Source organism: Homalodisca vitripennis, chromosome 5, assembly GCF_021130785.1.
Source record: "Homalodisca vitripennis isolate AUS2020 chromosome 5, UT_GWSS_2.1, whole genome shotgun sequence".
Lineage (NCBI taxonomy): Eukaryota > Metazoa > Arthropoda > Insecta > Hemiptera > Cicadellidae > Homalodisca > Homalodisca vitripennis.
The window spans coordinates 58,060,904-58,077,976 of NC_060211.1; the positions used below are offsets into that span (position 1 = coordinate 58,060,904).

The following is a 17,073-nucleotide window of genomic DNA, read 5'->3' on the forward strand; positions in this document are numbered from 1 at the left end:
GATAAAAATAATTTGTTGCATTTTTTTACTTGAATATATAAATAGTAAATTATTATCATTTACAAGTATTAAATAATTTTGGTGATTATGCTATGTGAAATTTTCTTACTCTAAATTAGTAAATACAGTAATACCTCAATTATTATCCGACTCCTCGGATCTTTCAGCCATATCTGTTTACGCTTTTAGCTGAATGGCATGCTATCTTTTGTTAGTTTTTTCTGTCACAACTAGAGCAGATGTCTGCAGTCCTTTCCTTTATTTGCATCATACTCATTTTATCGATTAGTTGACAGATGTCTGCTGACCTGTTAAGATGGTATTTTTTTTATTCATTGTACAGTATTGTTTCATTTAATTTTATCATTTTTTAAATTACAGTAGTGGAATGAATATCACTTTGTAAGTGTAATAATAGCTACAATTAATACAAAGAAAAAACGTATTTTGTTCACAGTTGAACAGAAACTGTGTTTCACAAAGACTGGACCAAGGTGACTCATTTGCATAGTATCTGAAATGGGTGTTCATGTAACAGCTATTAAAGACCAAAAAGATCTCGAAGTTTACTCAGTAACGGTAGAAAATAAACATGCTATAAAAACCAGAAAAGCATTAAAAGGTTTTGCAAGGAAAGACGTTAAGGCACTCCACTTTAGGGCACATTTTAAAAGAAAAGGCAATTGAATTGCAAAAGATTTGTGGTGAGTATACAGCAAGTGAGGGTTAGCTTTGCCAATGGAAAAATTGTCACAGCATTATGTAATTTATTTCAGGTGAAAACTTTCAGCCTATGATGATGCTGCTAAAAAGTTCATTAGATAGTTTAAAAAATTTGTTTCAGAATATTAACTTGTAGCAGATCAGCTCTATACCATTGATGAGTCTTGCCTCAACTGTAAAATGCTACCAAAAATACTCTTACTTCATTGAATGAAACCATCTTAGGAACAAAACTAGCAAAAGGAAAACTAACCTTTGCTACAGCTAGCAGCGCCAATGGTGATCTCAAAATGATGTTGTTAGTCATCCTCTAAAATGCCTAGGGCTTTTATAAACCTTAATACGTCAGCTTTACCAGTTTACCACTTGGATGTGTTATATCAATTTTGATACTCATGGCCTCTGCTTGTAAATTTTTGTAGATTAAAACAATGAAAGGTTACGAAAACTACAAATTTTAGATGTTAAATTTTATTTTTATTGGCTAAATAAAACAAAGAACAAATCAAATAAAAAAGAACACAATTTGTTGATATAAAACTGAATCAACTGTCTTTAGCTTTATCCTTTACACTTTTACTTTATGGAAGAAGAATAAGAAGAAGAAACATTCGTTACAACAGTATGCATCACACTCTGCACACTGTAAAAACTTGTGAAGTGATCTTTTGGCTTCCTTTCTTCCTTCTGGCTTCTTTTCATTGGAATCTTCTTATAACATTTAGAATACTTTCTCCTTTTTTAATTTTTGTTGAAAATATGTTTATTGGTGTGTGAGACTTCTGATGGAATATTATATTTTATAAACTGTACAAAATAGCCTGACTATGACCTCATAATATGTTTTTAAATTCTGAAGTTTTCATTATCACTTGATTCAATCTCATTAACCTCACAGGCTCACAGAAAAGTCTGTGATGTCTTCAAAAACTTCAAGCATGTTGTCACTATCAAATCCTACTAAACTACCGTGAAGGTAACCTCACGTCTTTGTCTTCCAGACCGTGAAGTTATCGTCCCTTTGTAATATGTACGTGAATGTTGCAGTTCTCAGTTTGAAGGAGATTCCAATAATTCTAAAAGTAGGTTAAAATGTATAAAAGTAGATCTCGTTCGCCAAATCTACACCGATTTTCATATTGAAAATTTGCAAAAAGGTGTCCTTTCAGTTTTATAATAAAACAAAATCCGAAATATAAGAACTCGACCATAGAGGAACTATCGTCTAAATTAAATGCACGTTAGACTTGCGTTCATAATTAAAAATCACTCCTGGGTCAAATCCAAACATTTGTACGCAATGAACATTTTGCTCACAGATGCTCTGAAAGCTATATTTTAATATAAAAACGCCAAACATGTGGTATAGACCGTCAGAGGACTTATCGTTTAAGTTACATACACGTTAGGCGCAAAAGCATGCAATCAAAATGGGTACCCACCCATTGCGAATCGGCACAGTCACCACGAGAGCCGACCGAGACCGGATGCACCGGACCAGGCTGGACTGGTCTCCTACATTTCTCGAGAATTTTGTTACCATTCAAACTAATTTACTACACTGTAGTTCAGAGTATTCACTGTTATAAGTAATTATGTCTAATTGTGTATATCCCAATTTAGGAACAGTTTAGTTTTAGTTCAAAACCTACTTTGGTGAACAAGTGAATGTGAAAATTAAGATTACATTTGTAGAACTCTTTTATTATTATTAAAATAGTTTATTGATTTTTATAATGATTTTAGGTATCTAAAACTATTGTTTTATAAACGTAAATCTGAAATAAATCGAAAGTTCTTACACTTTAAAGTTGTATTTTGTGGGTTTCAAATATATTCACTATAGTGATGTGCCTGCCTCCATAGTTTCATTGCTAATGTTATTAGTGTATTATTGTTTAATTTTTATCATCTAATTACTCAAGCACAAATGTTGCTCAGGTAGTTATTCTCAATCCACTAACCAACTTGGTATCAGCTTATTTACTGTAAATTTCACTAACCAATTTATAACCTTTTATTTATGATGAGAAAAGTACGTGATTTGATTTTAACTAGTTTGTGATTTTTACACAACATTTTAAACAAGTACTGACTAGCTCCATATATCTCTGTCACTCATAGATCTTATATAATATTAAATACTATACTGAAATTAAGTATTCGAAATACTGTCGTAGAATTACTTGACAATTTTACATCCTGTGATAAAAATCAATATTAACCAAGGGCGTAGCCTTGGTTCGGGAGGCCAATAAGTCCGAATTTTCAATGGTTTCAATTAATTTTATAGTTACCGATTATTATTATTATTCAATATTTTCAGTATTACTTACATGTATTGCTGTAAGATTGTTCTCAACATAGATAAGGGTTAAGAACTTTTTAAGGAACAAAATGGGGCCTTACTTTTTATCCACTTTGGGAAGATATCAGTTGTCTTGACCCTCTCAAATTTCCTGGTTACGTTCTTGGTAAAAGCGTTTTATAACATATCAGAAGGAAATTGAAGAACTGCTTCAGTGGTGCACAGAGTTGGTGCGATTCGTCAGAATCATCTCCTTGGCAAACAGTGACCGTATTATACTACATAATGAGGTGATGCCTGTCCTCTTGAAACCAAAGTTTATTATAATTTCGGCGTAATAAAATACGTTAAGATAATATGGTATTCCTCAACCGATTAATTCATAAAATTCATATTCAATTTTTATAAAACATACACCAATATGATTTCTAACTATCACATCAAAGGGGTTTACTTTTTGGGGGCATCTAAGTACACCTCTTTCTTATCCAATGAAATTGCTTTTAACTCTAATAACGACAGTTTTGTGTCCACTTACATTCCCGTTAAATGCAATAAAGTATAAGTTTTGTCTAAAAAATATAATTTGTTAAGGAATTCGGTGCATGCGTACACCTCATTATACAACTCGTCATTATTTCACAAAATCACTCCTGTTAAAGCTTCACTCTGATAGTTGCTGAAACCTTATCCCTTAGGTTATTTTTATGGAATTGAACAACTACCACTGTCAACATTCAATATGAGATAATTGAATATTATTATAGCGTTGAAGTTTATTTAAACTCTCTATTTAATACTCCTCAAATCTAACATGACTCTCATAAAAACCTTGTATCAATCACATCACATGCGACGTCATGGCCGGCCACAGTGGGTGAATATCACTTTAATTGTATGCATTTCGATTTTACAAAAAGGCCAGGCTGGGTTAAACTCCATGGTTCGTTAAAAATGCGGTGATTCACATAGACATATGAGATTTCCAGAAAATTGCACATATAGAAGTGGAGATCTCAAAGTTTAAGCTATTAAACTAAACTTGAAGGACATAAAAATCATATTGATATGAATTTACTGGACAATAGTGCACATTTTTACAGGCTTAAAAGGAACGACTCTCTTGATTTAAATGATAGTTTTTATTTTGGTTATGGTCTTTGGATGTTAAACAACTTTTCTTTAACGTATCACATTTACTTATTGTTAATATTTTATTCAGTAGATTATAAATAACAAATACATTTTATAATTAAATATACTTTAAGAGAATTATTGGTGGTATTTTGGAATAAAAATGTGTCCATATTATATTTTTTATATAACACAAAACACATGTCAATGCCGAATATTAAACACTGATGTTGAATATCAAACATCATAACACCTTCACAAACTTTCGCTTAACAAACCAAACGCTTAAACTTTTTTCAATGAACTTAGAACGTTATAAAACGATGTAGTTGAGTAACAGAACTAACATTCCATCAATCAACAAGCATTTCCAGGTATTGTGATCGGTATTGTTGTTGTCACTGTTATCTTATCTTTCTCGAGAATCCCGATTACGGCAGGCCGCGCGGCATCACATGATTATTTAAGTTTTTTGTACGGTACATAATTGCTTTTTCATTACAATTCAATTTATATTTCTAATCAGCCACTCTAGAATTTGATATTTTACTGATAGTTACTATCTCGAGGGATAAATTTTCTTTCGTTGAAATCAGCGCGGGGCAGCACTCGCATTTTGGGTGGCGGAGTGTGATCAAGAATAAAAACAAGTTTTGTGTGTTTTTTTCAATAAAGAGAGTTTAATTTTTGTTTGGTAATGTGTGTTTTTGTTGAATTTTTGTGTTTGGAGAAATGTAGGGGTAAAATACGGAAGTACAACAAAACGACGCACCAGCTGAACCGGTGGCGAGACTCTGCAATCACGTTATCTACTAGACCGCTCGACTTTGACCTCTGTCTGAGGATGGGGAGGGGTTTGCGATAAGACAATTCCTGTTTTATATTGACAAAATATTGTTCTACGCTAATCTAGTAATCAGTAGAAGCAAAATGTCAAATAACGATTCATGTCTGGGTGTAGTCGGTATAATCCCAAAGTACCCCAGAATCTTATAGTTTGAGAAGAAAAAATGAAGGGCAACCACAGAACAAGTGAACTTCGGAGCCTGCTGGATAAAATCCAGACTGCCAAGTAATTGGCTAAGGAAAAGACATATTTCATCGTTCCGCGTTCCCTGTTCCTTTCCCTCCTTTTCCCAGGATCACGTTCAAGACTGGTTATCCATCCAAGTTCTCTTTTATTCACAAATTTAACATTCAAAGTTTTATTGCAGCTTCGGTTACTATATAACAGTTTGCTTTTGGAAGTACGAAGTTATTAAAAAAATCAGAGGTTAATTCTAAATCCCCGTCATAATTTTTCAGTTAACTATACTAATTTCATACTATTCAGAGCAGTAAGTATGTTGGATAGTAATAATAATTCTTTTTAGCCTTTATTATGCTGTTTAGGTTACTGGATATGATAACTAATTTGATTATAGTGTACAGAGTGACCTTATATTAACACATAGCAACATAAGTTTGCATACAATAATTTTGTGGCTCAGATTTTATATACGGTAGCATAGTAGTCCTAAGCCAATCTGATACTTAGTTGAATCAATATGATCAATCAATAATGTTTAAATGCCAAATAAATATAAAAGTTGTGAAAGTTAATGTATTAATCTATATTGTACATGTTAATACACACTTGTTAAACTGCTACACTTTAAAGTCTGGCAAAGCTATGGATTGTAAGTAAATATCAATTTTAAATGTTGATATCAATATTGTGAAAGTATAGGTTGATAATACAGTGGGTGGCCACCCAACAGAGAATAAGCCAAACACTTTTCTGTAGAACTGAGAAAGGGGAAGTTTTAATAAGCATCCTACACTTGTTATTCGATTGTTATTATTGGATGATTCAATATTGGGTATTTATTTACAATACCGTGACCATGAAAAATGGACTTTTTTTCATGGGTTGGGCATTTATAGCCAAGTGTTATTATCACAGGTGCATATAAACTGGGGGGAAAGTATATCATTGTATTATATTGATGCCTTTCGGGCATTATTGCATTAAAGATGGAAAATAACCGCCAAAATTTTGTCGAACAACACTTGGAGGGTTAAGGATCAGGGGCATCACGTGATCTGGGATTCGACTTTTGCAAGCTCGAGTTAATTTTTTTTCTAAAAGAGCAAGCAGTGCGCAGCACTGCGCAGCGGGCAGGCATCGTTGACAGGATTAACGTCACCATTTCAGTAAAATTGCCAGAGGTACTGTCAAAAACAGAGTTTTCAGAGGATTTCAAAAAATCGTAACTCCTTTGATTTTCGTTGCCGACGAATTTTTTCTTCACTATTGTTTTCAGGAAAAATTGTAGTTTTCAGGAAAAAAAAATGAACATACCTTTCCATGGTCACGATTTTGTAAATTGATACCCAATATTGTATGATGATTGTATGTAACAGTAGTTATAACACATTAAAACAAAAATAATACAGTACAATTTTAATAACCTTAATATAATAATAACATAAAAAAATTACAAAACCAACTGGTAATGAGAAAGTAATGGCCGGAGCAGCAAAATACGAGTTTCGCGTTATTAAGTTATTGGAATCTTCCTACAGAACAAAACAATATAATGTTTGACGGGATGGAAATGAGAAATAACGAAGCTGTAGAACATAAAAAAATAGAACAACTGTTCACGCACGGAGCAATATTTCCATGTTGTACATTATTGTGTTGGGTGTCACTTCACCTTTTGTGACCATGATTCAACCTCGTGATGACGTCATCGGATGTGGAGCCATCTTTGGAAACATAAATGAAAAATAATACTGAAATGAGCAGAATTTTGACCCAAATAAATGATGTTTTACCAAATTTTTAGCCACAAATTAATTAGTTGTTATCGGGTTGAGACATGTGCCTCTGGTCATCAGATTTCAACGAAAGAAAAACATCCCTCTAGATAGTACCTATCAGAAAAATATGAAATTCTAGAGGGGCTGAACAGAAATATAAATTTAAATGTAATGCAAAGAAATTTATGTAAAGTGTAAAAACCGTAATAAATCATGAAAACATATTAATATATAAATGGACATTAATAGAGAACACTTACTAGTAGTATGTTGGCGGATAGAGCTGAACGGCAGTAACATAAAAGTGGTGGAGCCTGGTATGTGGGTGGGGGTATTTGGCCTTGGAAAGGAATTCTGCCATACCTACAAAATGGTCACCCCGGACACCATCCAATAGATGTTTGCCCTGACTTCTCGCCAGTGTCTTTCAATGGTGTTAGTATATGCAATGGTATCAGGGCCAACAAAATTAATGGAATGATTGACGGAGAAGTGTCTGAATCCCTGAATCAACAGGAACAAGGAAGGAATCTGCTCTGCCTTTCGATTCCCCCATAAACCCACTGTCCCTGGATTCTTCTGCCGCGATTGTATTTTCTCCTTCCAAATTTGGCATCATCAATTTCAACAACTGTAACAGGACCGTTGAAATGTGATGACAATACACTTCGTGGCAGAAAGAATACCAGTCCACCACAGAATGTACAGTAATGCCAAACTACAACAAAACGTAGCGTTGTCTCAGTGGCTTCAAATGCAACAATGTAGTCACCAAAATAAAATATGTCTCTATGCATGAGCACGTTCTTTCTAAAAAAGAAGCTGCCCGGGCCAATTAAAAAATTACATTAAAATTTTGTTTTTTTACTACTTTTACGAATTTTTCACAATGAAACATCAAAGTGTCCCGGTTTAAAAACAATACGCGACCGCATGATGAACAAATACACTCACTATTAAAAATTCCATGTCCTATTTAAAAGGAAATAATCTTGTTTAGGTCAAAACGTAAACTCCTAACATGCCTAACATAACACTCAGACACACACAATTCACTATGATTTGTCGAACTAGTGGATAGTTCACCCATGATTGATATGCATTCACTCGATCCGAACTACAGTATACGATATCTTATGAAGCACTGACTAACAGCTCTGGAGCGCTCCGATAACAGATACGCTATCAGTCCCGGCCCCGCAGATAACATTGAAGTAAACAGATATCCAGACACAGCACACAAACAAAACATAACAATTTAACTATTTATGAAAATGCCCCTTAAAACCATGTTATTTGTCATTTGCACCCTATGAAACCATTTATATTTTTGTTCAGGAGGATGAGCAGAACACGTTGATAACGTCAAATTCATGATTTGTCGGGTTGCCCTTTAACCTCCTAGATACCAACATATCAGAGAAACGTTACAATACTTACGGCTTGCCCGAATAGCAGTGAGCAGCCGCTTTTGTGATGTGGAGGAAAGTGTTCTACTCATGGGTAATCAGGAGCCAAACCCACAATATGTATATATATATTTCCTCATATTGATCGTAGTTTTTAAATTCTCAAACAATTTACTTCTTGCTGTTTCTTGCTTACATTAAAAATTACTATAATCATATGTTTAAAAATTGTATTATTAAATAATTCATTCAGATAAAAATAATCAATCCATTCGAAAATAAAAATCGAATAACGAAATAACCAAATTTAAATTCTTGTGAAATCAAGACAAATTAGAACATAAAATCAACGAATAATTGGACAGATCTCGATCAGAAGTTAGTAGTTGATTACCAAACATCACATTTCACGCTATGTGATCTTTGAACGGGCGTGTGGATGATGTAACCGAATTATTTACAGAGTGCGTAGACCAGCTGTACTACAATATAATCAATATGTTTTCGTGAGTTCCACCTGACTGCAGTTAATCCATGGTTGCCTTCACCAGTGTAGTCGAATGTAACTCTGTTAGTTCTATCCCATGTCACGTTAAGCTCCCATACATGTTACGATTTGTCAGTTGATTATAGTCGGTTGATGGATCATCTCAGGATGGTCTGTGAACAATTGCTCCTCACACACGATTAGGCAGGTTGTCAGATTACATACATTGAAACTGAAGCGTGAGGTTATGTTTTGATATCACGGCTGCATTCAAGCCTTTATCGAACTAATATTGTCACCTGTGTGCAAATGGCCAAATTCCTCACACATCAGAGGGTATTGTTAGGTGGCTCGTAGAAATTTCATCAGTTATCCGATGAAATATTTGCCTAAATGACTTCCTTCACAAGTGATGATCGGTTGGATGATTTAAACTGCTCAAACTAATCTTTACATATATTAGGGGCCTTACATCGTGGCATTTCATAGTCCATGAGTATACTCTTGGGTACAAGTTTTAACCTGAATTACAGTCTTATGTGTTCATTTACTTTGGTACTGAAAGATTGATTTAGTTATCAAAATAAATCTGTATGGTATTTTTTATTCTGTTCTAGTGTTAGGTATCATCTTAAGACAATTACAAATTATTTAAGAGGCAGTAATTGATTAAATTAATTATCCTCACAACCTGAGTGTAACTGTGAAACGTACTGTTCGATATTATTGTCTTAATGTGTTTAATATGGGACCTGTAGAATAAGTATTCCATAAGATTTACGGCATATGTATAACCACACTTCGGTTACTTCTGTATCAGATAACTTTCTTCACATATCGGTTAGCTGTGTGAAATATTCGGAGCCACAGTACATTCGGAGCTAGCAGTTTAATATATTAAAATATATGCATTTTCTGTTGCTGATGTGTAAATGAATTGATTCGTTTCATTCCAAACATGGTACAGAAATATAGTTTTTAAATGTGTAAGTAATATTAGCTGTCCTTCATAATAAATGAAGAAATTGAGATAACTTATAAAATTAACCTTCTCCATGCTTTAGACCAGATTCCGGTCAATTTTTAATCTTGCCGAACTGCTTAGTACTGGAATCCTGTCTCTTATCAGACATATGTAATTCACACGTAGTCATTAGAACTGAACCTAAAATAAATTTAACTTTATAACACTGTAAAGAGATTGTACGCTACCTCTATGGCACAGTTTCAAGATATTATACTACTTTGAGACATTATACTATATTCGTGAATCGAATGTTGCCCTATAAGCTATTTTTCTACTACAGTTATTATTGAGTCTGCTCGTTTCTTGTGTTTTAGATTCTCGTGTTACTACTTTGGTATTGAAAATGGATATGAATAGTGATATCAAATGTATGTTTGGCTCTTTGGTACACTCTGTCCCTCTCTACTATTTGTTATTATGTGATACAAGTAGGTTTAGATTAGGTTGTAATAAATATATTACTAGTTGTACTAAAGTTAAAATTAACTTTTTGTGAGCGCTCATGTGATTTGACCTTGAATTTGGGTACTATCTGGAAGCATGTTCTTATTTCGCCAGAAGTGCGGGTTGGCACTGAACCGTTGAAGCCCACACTGATGAGTAGGAAAATTTCTAATCGGTACTTTTCCGATTATTTCCCAGATCATCTCAACATGATCTGACATTGGAAAATTTTGATGATCTGGCATGTGATTTGAGGCCGGGAAGGTATTGTTTGTCAGTTATAACATGAGCGGTGGCCTCAAGATGCGCAGAAGGCAAGTAGTGCAATAAAGTGGTGGGGGAATGGAGCAGCTTAGTCTGTTGTCATGCTCTGTCTGGTGAACAACGGTCTGCAGCCTTGTGTACGTATCGCACTAAAACAGTAGCTTGTGCAAATTTGTCACACAAGTCACGTGTATGTATTCATTGCTTTGTGCTTATTGTGTTTTTATCGTGAAAGTAATGGAAGGTAGTGTGAACAGCAAAATAAGAGGTAGAAAGTTTATACACAGCCAAACACGTGAAGTAATTGCCAATGTTTACAGCTTTATGAAAAGAGAAGCAGAAACTAACACTTCTATTAATTTAAAAAAGGTTCAACAGCGTGTCATTCAAGCAACTGGAATTTCAAAAAGCACGCTAAGACTTATTCTAAAGCAAGAAAAGCAAACAAGTCCAGTGGGTACTTCGTTTAGTACGCCAAACAAGGTAAGAAAACGTAAGCTTGTTAAAAGTGATTTGTACAATTTTGATCTGGGCATAGTTCGAAGAACAATAAATCATTTTCATCAACAGCATGGAGAACGGCCTACATTGAAATCCTTATTGAATGTATTAAAAGAGAAAATTGATTTTAAGGGAAGTATGTGGACACTTACAAAAATATTATGGAAGTTAGAATTTCGCTGGAAGAAATCTACCTCCAACACCATGTTGTGTTCAGAAATACTTTAACTGAAAGTTTCAACATCCGTGAATTACGGATAAAATATTTAAAAAGTTTATCTGAATACAGAGATGAAAAAAAAAAAACGATAGTGTACATGGATCGAACATTTGTTCACTTCGAGACTCAAGACACCTTTAAGTAAAGGACAACGCCTTATAATAGTCCACGCTGGTGGGGAAGATGGATTTGTCAATAATTGGATTGCTTTGCTTACTTTCAAATCAGGAAAGAAGTCAGGAGACTATTACAATGACATGAATTACGAAAATGACAAAAAATGGGTACGGTACAAATAAAATTAATCCCTAATCTGAAAGATAATTCTGTTGTAATAGATAACGCCCCCTATCACAACAAACAAGAAGATTCTGCACCATAACTTCAAGTTGAAAGGCTGAAATGGCTTTCCAAATATAATATTGCTCACTCAAGTACGATGTACAAACCTGAGTTGTATGCTCTTATCAAAGCCTACAAGACCACCTACAAAATGTTTAAAATTGATCGAATGATTTCCAAAAGTGGTCACACAGTTTTGCGTCTGCCGCCCTACCTTCCAGATTTAAATCCAATCAAACTTATTTGGAGTCTACTTAAAGAAAGAGTAGCAAAGAAAAATGTGACATTTAATATAAATTCTGTGCAACAATTAATGAAGGAAACACGTGATTCGATCACTCAAGATGATTGGAGGACTTATATGGAACTTGAACGACAAATCAACGAAATGACAGAAAAAATTGTTGTGAGACTAGGTGAGGATTCTGACAGTGACAAGTGGGAGAAAGGATGTGGCAGTGACAAGGAACCTATCGTTGACAGTAGTGACAGTGGCGAAGATGATTTAATGGGAATCTCCTTCGACTGTAGTACATTGAGTCTCGATCACGATATGGCGTCAACAAAAAATGCACAAGGTAATTAAATAATTACAATTAGTAATATTTTTAAAACATATTTAAGGCAAGGATACCAATATTTTTGTATTTATTTTTTATTTTGTACAATACTATTAAGAATTTATTTTTTAATAATACAAGAGATAATAAATAACAAACCTGTAGCAAGTTTAAACTATTAACAGTACAAGTATAACCAATTCACTTAATAACCCGACACAATACAAACAGGCCACTTCTTTTGACAGTTCCTACAGAGACAATGCCACGGCTGCGGCACGCCCGCCACCACTATGAGAAATCAGAAATCCGAAGACTATTCATGAACTTAGAGTACAGAAAGGCGTCAAGTAGTTAACAAAATTAAACATAGTAACAATAAAATGGTAAAGTCAATATCATTTCTTGTTAGATATCAATGGAGGATGTTCTCCAGTTCAGGAACTCTTGTATGGTGTAAAATGGTTTATCCAGTAACCATGTGGTGAGTCGTCTTCTCATGCTGTGTGCACCTTTTCCTTTAGCTGCCTCGTTCAGCAGGTTGAGGAACTTGGGCCCCAGGCTTCTCTTCAAAGATGGTCAAATGATGTGTCGGTAGAGTAAAGTTCAAGGCCTGTCAAGTGTTGTATTTGTGTCTATCGGTACCTCTCTGTAGCTGTAGAGTGCTAGCGTGAGTGGCCACCTCTAAGATGTACAGGCAAACCACTGCTAGAACCTTCAGTTCTTTAAATTTCTGTCGATAGCTGTCTCTGTTGTTAAGTTCTGCAAGCACTCTAATAGCTTTTTTCTGGTGCACCAGGACACACTGCAAGTATGTTGCCGATTAGTTACCCCAAACTCCGAGTCCGTATCACAGGTGTGATTCAAAGATTGCATGATATGCAATTTTTGCTACTCTGGTACTACTTATGGATTTAATCCTCTTGATGACATAGAGGCTGCTACTTAATTTATGGCATAGGTTGTCAATATGAGGGATCATGTTAGTTGCTCATCAATAGTTATTCCCAAATACTTGGCCTCTTTGGATATTTCTATATCTGGAAGTCGTCCTACTTGGTCTTTTTTCCTGCCAAACACCTGTTGTTGGGTTTTATCTCCATTTACAACCAGGCTATTACTATGGCAGTATTTTATAGCCATATTTAATGCCACTGATGAACGGACTTCGAGCATGTCAGGGAGTTTTCACTGAGAAGGAGAATAGTGTTGTCTGCATGCATCAGTGTTTCGTTATATTCCACCAGATATTCTGGGAGGTCATTTGTTAACAAGATAAAAAGTACGGGACTCAGCACAGAGCCTTGTGGGACACCTCTTATCACTGGTAGTGGTTTTGATTTCACTAATTTAGTTACTCCTTTTTCTGTGTGTTTTAGCTCAACTATTTGTTAAAAAACTTTTGAACCAGTTTGCAGTAGTTCCATTTATACCCAAGATCTTTATTTTGTTCATCAGTTGAGTGTAGTCCAGACAGTCAAAAGCTTTGCTAAAGTCAAGTAGGATTGTTGTTGATGTGTTGCCGGCTTCGAGATTGTCTATGAGAAACTCAACAAGGGTGATGATGGCTGATGTGGTAGATTTTCCCTTGAGAATGCCATGTTGATGTGGGATAAGTAATTGATGAAGAAATAAATGTTGAAGAGGTCTATGAAGCGCTAATGTTTCAAACTCTTTGGAGAATGTAGATATTAGTGATATTGGACGGTAATTTTTGGGATCAAGATGGTCTCCTTTCTTTAATTTAGGAAATATCATTGAAATATTGAAGTCAGTCGGGAAAATTCCATTTCTGAATGATTGATTGATGACATGTACAAGTGGTGTGGTAAGTTCTTCTTTACATGTCTTCAGTAGCTTTACAAAGATATTGTCAATGCCAGTTGATGTCTTGTTCTTAAGAGACACTCACCTCTAGCACTTCATGTTCATTATTAGTTGGATAAAGAAATATATTCGGTATTTGTTGTGTATGGTTAGTATCTACTGGAGGCTGTTGAGGCATTTGATGTTGGATTTTTACAAGGAGGTCATTTGCAGTATTAGTAAAACTTATGTTAAGGTGGTTAGCAATTAGATTAGGATCTTGAATTTTGGCTCCATCTATATTCAGCTCCATTGTTGTGTATTGTTGGTAGATTTTCACTCACTATTGATTATGCTCCACAGTGCTTTACTTTTGTCATTAGCTTCTTCTATAGTATTTGCAGTTGCTTGGCGTCTAAGGGTCTTTAATTTTAAATCATAAGAATTTTTTCTTATCTGTCATATCATTTTTAAACTCTTCTGTGCCATTTAGAAGGTATCTCTCCTGAGCAAGGAGTCGAAAACACTCAGTTGAGGTAGTAGCATCGTATCCACTCCTCCTAGTACTGGATTGTGTCCCCATGCACTCACCTCCTTCACCCCCTTCATGCATTCCACCGGTCATGTTGTAACTGACGCACTACCGATCAGAAATGCTCCGGGTGTCAGTATAGACTTTGGTGACACCTTCAATGCTGGTCTACTTTTTTTGGTGAAAAAAGAACATCCCTTGAGATAATATATAAATCAAGCTCAGAATATGTGAGGACTTGTAAATGTTAATATTAACTTTTTCTATTTATAATAGTACGTATGTATTTACTTTCTTATAGGCCTATGAGCTAATAAGACATTAAGTAGGGACAAAGTGGCTTCCAGATAGTACTTGAGTACGGTTTTTATAAATTTAAAAAACAAACACTCCAATAATGTACTTTTTATTGTTTTTATGTAAGTCTAATTTATGTTGTTGCCATTTATACTAATTTAATTTATTTCTATATATATATATATATATATATATATATATATATATATATATATATATATATATGTGTGTGTGTGTGTGTGTGTGTGTGTGTGTGTGTGTGTGTGTGTGTGTGTGTGTGTGTGTGTGTGTGTGTGTGTGAAATTGAATCTTTTATCTGAATTATAAGGACAAGAATTGTTTCCAGTCACATATTTTTGCATATGTATGAAGATCGGTTATGAACTTTTCAGCAATATTATTCCTTTGCTTCTGTTTTAGGAATTTTGCATGTTTATAAATTATGCTCTTACGAGGTATGAAATAGACGTCAAACCTCTGAAGAGTGTCCGATGGTGAAAATTATGCAAAAATCTCCTTGCATGTTCGTTCATATTGTAGATAAGAACATCGATTTGCCTTTCTTTTAATGCCACTATCAAGGCCACATTCCGTCAATATTTTTACACTGAGACCACCCATTACATTGAAAATCAAGTGGTTCCGGAGGTGGTAGATTGAGACAATGCATTATGAGCAACCTTATTTGCATGGTTCATCAACCTTTCTTCGTTAGTTTCGTCCAATGCTACATCATTGTCTATATATATAAAAATGAATGTTTGTATGTTTGTCCTTTATGGAATCGTGAACTATTGGACCGATCATGATGAAAATTTGTACGTATATGTATTTTTCCACGGAGAAGGTTTATAAGCTATGCCCATCCCTTTCCCGATTCAGGATTCCGCCCCACTGGTTACAGAAATACCCATAAGAAATGCATTGCAGCAAACATATGTTAACGTCTTTTCAAATTTTTAATCAGCTGTTCTTTGTAAACATATATTACACTTATAGTTTTAAAGCATAGAGTAAGCTTAAGAGAAACGACAAATTTTGTTTAAACTGTTTTTGCAATCACTGTTAAACATAGACTTTACTATCCAGATAATACAATTCAAATTTGACGTAAAAATTCACCTTTAACTGCAATATTTATTTAATATAAACCATGCTCATGCTTGATCAGAAGAGTAATGCAGATATCATAATTACTATCTTACGTTGGCTACAAATATAAAGAATGTTATAAAATCAACCTTAGTTGTTTTTTTTTGACAGAAGTATGGTTCTCAAAACTCCGTGTGTACATATTCTCTCGATCGAGACAACAAAGCAAGCTCAATCGTGGCATCGGAGATATAACTAATTTAATCTAAAATTTATTATAGTAAAAAAAAAAAAATTTACTAAGTAATATAAGGACTTCGGTTCTTAAGATTTGCGTGCGAAGCCGTGGGTAACAGCTAGATAGAGGCAGGAATATGGTACATACCTTCATAATACGCCCAAGAGGCTCACGATGGAACGACTATCAATTATCTCAGCAATGTTTAGAATGTGATAGAAAAAGAATAAGTGAATATAGTGTACTGTTTTCAACGGGAAATTGCGTGCGAAGCCGCGGGCAACTTTTGCAAAAAATTATTGAAATGCGCAGCAAAGCGCGCCGGGCCCGCTAGTTACTTGATAAATATAAAGAATAAACACACTTTTATCAATAAACATAGCATATAAAAATATCAACAATATTGCTACCACCATGTTTTGTTGTTAATTCAAACTACTATTGAAATAAGGTATGTAACCCTGTATGTGCTGACCACATCCACCTGTATTGCTACACGATTTTAAGAGTTGAATTCTTTTTCAGCAAAAGCTACAGAATAAGAAAAAAATAATTATTATTACTTACCGTTGCATGTTAAAAAGTTTTTTTATTTATTTATTTTTTTTTTTTATTTTTTTTTATTTCCTTCTGAGGGAAGAGGACACTTTGTCCCCGCACTTAGTCCTAAAAGTTATTAACTGGTTAAAAAAAAAAATGTGTTTGTTTTCTTTATTCACATTTAGCACAGCATAACACATTACTAAACTCAATGAAATCAAAATCTAAAATATATAAATTTAACAAATTGTACTTTAACATTATCTGGAGGCCATTATTAAGTATGTTTAGATTAGGTTGCGATAAAGATTACTATTAGTACCAAAAGTTAAGGATAACCT

The 17,073-nt window shown here is 34.3% G+C and overlaps 1 protein-coding gene across 1 annotated transcript in view; it reads left to right on the forward strand.

Annotated features, from left to right (window-relative positions):
- The first annotated feature begins 5,298 nt into the window (after positions 1 to 5,298).
- Positions 5,299 to 17,073, forward strand: part of LOC124362264 (zinc finger protein 346-like) — a 48,443-nt gene continuing 36,668 nt past the window's right edge. The window contains exon 1 of the mRNA XM_046816617.1: positions 5,299 to 5,502. The gene's annotated coding sequence lies outside the window, so the exon portion shown is untranslated. The remainder of the gene's footprint in view (positions 5,503 to 17,073) is intronic.